A 6,618-nucleotide genomic window follows, 5' to 3' on the forward strand; every position below is an offset into this window, starting at 1 on the left:
AGGAAATTCTTTTTCCTTTGAGGAAATTTGCAGCTTCAAATTTTCCTTTGAGGAAATACTTTTTCCTGTGAGGAAATTTGTAGCTTCACATTTTCCTTTGAGGAAATACTTTTTCCTGTGAGGAAATTTTTGACAAACACTTTTCCTTGGAGGAAAATTCAATACAACAAATTTCCTCTGAGGAAATCATTGTTCTTCAAATTTCCTCTAAGGAAATTTCTGAACATCAAATTTCCCTTAAGGAAATGTTTTTCCTTATTTTTACTTGTTAAACATTTCTTCACTACACCATGTATACAAACAGTATGAATATAATTATTAAAAGACTGTAGAATTGATGCAAATGATATTTAAAAATTTAATAATAAATGTTTGACTCAAAATTTTAATGACATTGAAAATAATACAGTCTGACTGTTTAGATCTAGGTATTGTTTATACTTTTTATATAAATTTAACTTTGATTTATAATTTTTTTGGAGCAAATGCTTCTGTTTTCTTTGTAATTGTTTCAATGCGATACAATAATAAGCAACCAATTTGAATGTCATTATATCATTTGTGGTGTTCTAAAAAAAATATTTATATATTTGCAGATTAAATAATAAAATAAACACTTTTCGTGTTATTTTAAATTAGAATTTCTTCTGTTTCAGCTTGTGTACAGTTATTCAATCCACTATGTAAGAATTCAGTGAATACATTATACTTCACTAAACAATTCCCTGCAATTCTAAGAGAAATCATTTTTGCAAATTGTTCTTCAATGATCTTCTTCTGTATATATATTTGATATGAGGGAGCGATGTAAATGAGTGGATAAAACTGGTGTTCCTTTTTTCAACAACAAAATAGTATTTGTTCTGCATTCTCCTTTCTTTTGATTAAGATATGTTGTTGCTTTTATGCAATAGTGTTTTCAGGTATCTATGATAGAACTCCATTTTGTTTTATATGGTCATTATCACATGTTGAAATTTCCTATTTCTTTTTTGCAGGAAAGCACACATTCCATTTCAAATTAATCCAATTATGCACTATGTAAATAAATTTCAACTTTAAGTTTCCTCTTCAGTAATGACCTATTGATCATGAAAACCGAGATGTCTGATCACCTATAAATACACAAAAAAGCAAATAAAATGTTATAAATGGAGAGAGAAACAGCAATAAATGTTTTTCATGTGTATCTTTCCTTATTAAAATACATTAAGTAAACTTGAACTCGAGAAAAATAAATAACTGCGATGTAGACAAGAAAGTATAAAATGCAAGATAAAGTATTCACGAAAAATTAGTTGATTTACAGAAGTCAAGTCCATGTTTGCAGGAAATTTACATCATTGGTTGTCTGGTGGAGAGTTGTCTTATTGGTAATCATACCACATCTTATTTTTATATAACCTTGCCATATTCCTATTGTGCCTGTCCAAAGTTCAGAGCCTGTAGCTTTTGTCAGTTTAGTCATACACTAAAATTTAGTGGTTGTTGTTGTTGTTTCATTCCGGTCATATTTATTTTTTGTAATTTATTTTGTTATAAACTAGGCAATTAGCATGATTAGTTTTACAGTTTGAATTGTTTCAATGTTTCATCTTTAGGTCTTTTATACTTTGACTATAGTATAGGGTATTGATTTTCTCATTATTGAAGGTCGTAACAGGCCTACAATTTCTTTCTCAAAGCCGTGATAGTTTTCATATTTAATATACCACATCTTTGAATTTTTATAGTAATCATGATACTAGTAATCATCTTTCAAGTTCAATAACTTTTTAAAATTAAAAGGTGCCTTACCATTTAGGTTTAGTTGGCTTCTGCAAATTTTACATTGCCTATCATTTCTGCTGTATATTATTTCTCTGTACCTTCTATAGTTCTTGTCCTATACATAAAAGAGTAAAAGTTGAATGACATCTTGCATCAATATTTTTTCTGTTTAATGTACATTTATATGTATATTAATGTGTGTTTAATAAAAATCTAAACCATGAGTGCTTGATAAGCTTCTTGCCCTTATAGCTGGTCTGTAAGCTTTAAATGAATTTTATTGATCGACTAAAAAACTATGAGCACTGGGCAAATAAGACCCCTGCCCTCCAAAAAAAAAAAACATGCACAAACAGTGGTATTCATTGACATAAAACATGTATATAATTTGGCTCAATTTATAGATCTCTCAAGTGACTATAAGTTTAAGGCTGCGATTATTTTAACAAATACATTTCTAAAACCTTTCAAAGATTTTGAAAATGGACAAATTTTAAATAACTTTGCAACAACTAAAGTTCCTTAACTCTGCATCTTATAAAAAAATATACATGATAAATAGGGAATGATACTCCAGCTTGCATGTTATTCAAAGTTTTAAAGGAACATAACTGAAGAACGGTAAAAGTTTTACTACAAAAATTTGAAATTGATCTGATTAAAATTGTGATAAAAAGTATTGTTTTAAAGTTTAATCAAATTTGGTTGAGGGAAACTTAAGTTAGAAGGCTGAAACAATTTTTTCCATTTTTAAAGAACATAACTATAGAATTTAGTAAAAAAGACACTTAATAACCAAAATTCAAGCTTAATCTGTATTTTGTGGTTATAAGCATTGTGTATTGATTTCATAACATTTGGTTGAGACAAACTAAAGTTTAGAAAACAGGAAACCAAAAATTCAGCATATTTTCCCCATTTCTAAAGGGGCATAACTCTGATACTCTAGTACAGTAACACTGACATCACCAAAATTCAAACTTGATCTGAGTATTGTGATAACAATCTTTTGTAAAAGTTTAATTGAATTTGTTTGAGGCAAACTAAAGTAATGTAAGAGAACAAAAAACAACTTTGGGACAGACGGACAAACGATCAAGTGTTAAACATTATGCCCCCTCCACTTTGGGTCATAATAATAAAAAGGGTGTTTATGTCAAGATATAAAAACAATTCACCAAAGTTTCATAAAAATTTGTGAAAGCATTCTTGAGACTATCCTAATCCCAAGTCATGATAGTACAATGACATAAATCAGATTTTTTTTTTAAATTAAAAGGAAAATTATCATGTTTATGTTATACAAAAATAATTCACCAAGTTTCATTAAAATTGCTCAAAGCATTATTAATAGTATACGTACTGGAAAATCCCCCCTTTTATGAATAAAATCCCTAACTTTAAATTAAAAATTTAAAATCCCTAAAAATTAAAAAGGACCTTAATTATGTGACTTGTTATTTAACATAACAAAAAAACCAAAGGCAATGAAAGAGAAACTGACAATGCCAAGGCAAAACATAAGATGCAGAAAAGAAAAACAAAACAAAACAAAACACTAAGCAACACCAAAAAACTAGTGTTGAATTTATGTGCTCAGTCAGTCAGTGAGAGTTGGCAGATCCTGACCTACTATATCTATGCTTAAAAACATAAAAATCATATAGTTCTAAACATATTTTGTAAATTTATACTTTATTAACAAGTGAAACTGCAAGTTACTGCTCACTGATGATACCCCCGCCGCAAGTGGATAATATAAATAGTGTAAAAATATGCAAGTGTTCGGTAAACAGGAAGTTGTCGAGTGATGAATCTGAAAACGCATCACACGGTATAGCTGACTTATATAAATCCTAAAACCAAATTTAAGAAATCCTTGTATTGTAGTTCCTGAGAAAAATGTGACGAAAATTTTCAACTTGGCTCAGTATCATGTGTAAAATCATACAAGTGTTCGGTTAACAGGAAGTTGACAAGTGATCAATCTGAAAACGCATCACACGGTATAAATGACTTAGATAAACCCTGAAACCAAATTTCAGAAATCCTTGTATTGTAGTTCCTGCGAAAAATGCGAAGAAAAATATTCATGGGACGGACTGACTGACTGACGGACGGACGGACTGACAGACAGAGGTAAAACAGTATACCCCCCTTTTTTGAAAGCGGGGTTATAAAAGTTGTCATAAATAGCATAGACACCTTTGAGTTTTGAGAACCACATGTGTTAATTGTGCGAGTATAATCATTGATAATCATGCACAAGATTGACTTTTAAAAAAAAAGCCTATATTTTGAAATTTTCTGAAAATATTGCATGCATTTATTAATATGACCAATTTCAAGAAATGCACAAAGATGCGAGATGATTTATATAAATGTAATTTCAGGAATTTACAGTCATGACAGTAAAGGCTTTTATCCCCACTGCATTTTGCACTTTTTCTTATTCAGGAGCCAGAAGTTATGGCCTTTGTGACCTTTGTATGATTTTTATTTTAGTTTCTTTTTCTTTGTATTGAAAAGTTTAGTATGACGTCCATTATCACTCAACTAGTATACATTTTTGTTTAATGGCAAGCTAAAGCATGCCTCACAGGCACGGATCCAGGGGGCTGAGGGTTGGACATGTTGGAACCCCCCCTTTCTTTACTGGACGATCAATGCATTTGAATGGGGACATGTAGTTTAACACACCCCCCCCCCCCCCCCCCCCAAATTTGTCCTGGGTTAGGAACCCCTTTATATGACTCAGGATCCACCCAAGTCTCATGTTTTGGGATTTTCTCGTTGCAATGAAGACCCATTGGTGACCTATGGCTGTTATCTGCTCTTTGGTCATGTTGTTATCTCTTTGATACATTCCCCATTTGACATTTCCATTTCAGTTTCTTTTCAGTTCTATTATAAATATTAGAAACGAGTTTGGCGCGTTTACAAAAATATAATTGTCTGTGCTGACAGGGGAGTATGTGTGCATACCAATATTTAAATTTTCTAGGCGTTCTTTTTGAATATTTTGTGCATTTCTTGGTAAAATACTGTCTGACCTCGAGTGCTGTTGTTTACAAAAACGGTCAAGTAATGTAGGGGAAAGAAACGAACTAAAAAGAACCAAAATAAGCCACAACTAATGGGGGTCTCATTGGGGGTTCTGTTCACGGATCCCGCTTAGTTACTTTTTATTTTTTTAGATTCCCGCATGATGCCATTACGCTTACACTATATAAGTGAACAATTCTGATATTTTTGTAATTTCCCATGTCCCGCTAAACTTCATTTCGCTTTTTCACGGCACAACAAAAAATACGCCTCGACAATCCCGAGTCCCGCTCAGACCCCCTTATACATACATAATGAATAGTTTACTATGTAGTCAGTAGTCGGGTCAAATACACATGTATATACTTTTAGACGACCTTAGATTCATTTCACAGCGAAAATACTCATTAATATTGAACATTTTAGATCACTTCACATTTAGATTTTATAACTTTTAAAATGAAGACCTGGCATATAGATTGAAGATCATTTAATCGAAAGATGATAATTTCTCAATGAGCAACTGTAACCAGGTACTGCATTTTTTTTGCATGCGTCAAGAAACAGTTAAAAGTTAAACTTCTCATCTGGACTTTTTAATTAGTCTGTATACCGGACCTCTTCTCTATTTTGGGATTGAAAAAAAAATCTTAAGTTAAAAATGCGGTTTTGAGCCTATTTCTCCTTCTTAATTTGGTAACACGTTAAGCCATTAGTGACACTAATATGGTATATTACCAATAATAAGGCCATATATTTCGGTGTGTAGAAATACTGCAAAAGACTTCTTAGTGCACTAAGAAGAAAGTTTTTGCATTAAGGACACTAAAACGATGTTTTAAGATCACAGCGAGCATGAATATAAGAGGGTATGATTAAAAACCTCATATCTATAAATTTAAAGTTAGGTATCAATAGATTTTGTAATTTTGAAGTTAAATGACTTTTTAATAAACGCGTGCCACTCGCCACGTGACCAACGGTTTATTGCAGATTCCCGAATCATCATGTTCAATCAACCTAATCCAATAAACAATTGTCTTTTGATCGTTACTTATTGATTAATCAATGGTTGTTAACCTAACGGTTTAGCGTGGTATAATTTCAAGTTTATGAAAGAAAATGAAAAATAAATTTTGTGTTTTAAAACTTTGCCTTTGTTATATATATTTAGTTTTTAAGGAAATTGCTAAGCAAGCTTTTTTTTTAATTTACAAACTCTATTATTAATATACAAATTGAGAAACAAAGGCTTTTGATATTTTATTTCCTTACTAACAACACAAGAGTTTACATACTATCATTATTCCTTGAAAGACATTTGAGAGTATGTGGTGTCCATGGGGTTCTTCAAAATCCGATTACAGAAGTAATATAGAAAAACTCCAAGAGGTAAAATTATTTGACGTTTTAAAAAGAGAATTATAGAATAAATCATAACTGTCTTCTATGAACGATAACTTTAAACTGGTGTCAATGCTTCTTTTTTTTAACAATTCATCTTTATTTCAACAATTGAAGACGAATACCATTTTATTCTATAATGTAATAAGCACTATGGGCAAGCGCGGATCCAGAGCTTGAAGTGGGGGTTTGGAGGGAGGGGTTGTGTGAGAAATGTTTAGAACACTAGAGAAGTTTTCTTGTTATACCAAACCATATGTTTTCAATAAATGGCACACTTTTTGTTCATCCGGCATATGGTTACTTTTAATAAACTTTTAAGTGTATATATAATAATATATATTCTATAAGTTTAATTATTTAATCGAAATATTGATAAATGGCATAGTTCCTGACATT

The 6,618-nt window shown here is 31.1% G+C and overlaps 1 long non-coding RNA gene across 3 annotated transcripts; it reads right to left on the minus strand.

Annotated features, from left to right (window-relative positions):
• Positions 1–344: 344 nt before the first annotated feature.
• Positions 345–4,840, minus strand: LOC134721740 (uncharacterized). Of its 3 annotated transcripts, none has more exons than XR_010107922.1 (3): positions 4,824–4,840; positions 1,798–1,885; positions 345–1,115 (listed from the first exon to the last, which is right to left on the minus strand). It is a non-coding gene; the product is annotated as an uncharacterized LOC134721740 (long non-coding RNA). The 3 variants fall into 3 exon arrangements; XR_010107921.1 differs by lacking the exon at positions 4,824–4,840 and adding an exon at positions 4,756–4,817; XR_010107920.1 differs by lacking the exon at positions 4,824–4,840 and having other exon boundaries at positions 1,798–2,281.
• Between the last annotated feature and the right edge of the window lie 1,778 nt (positions 4,841–6,618).

Source organism: Mytilus trossulus, chromosome 6 (genome assembly GCF_036588685.1).
Source record: "Mytilus trossulus isolate FHL-02 chromosome 6, PNRI_Mtr1.1.1.hap1, whole genome shotgun sequence".
Taxonomy (NCBI): Eukaryota; Metazoa; Mollusca; class Bivalvia; order Mytilida; family Mytilidae; genus Mytilus; species Mytilus trossulus.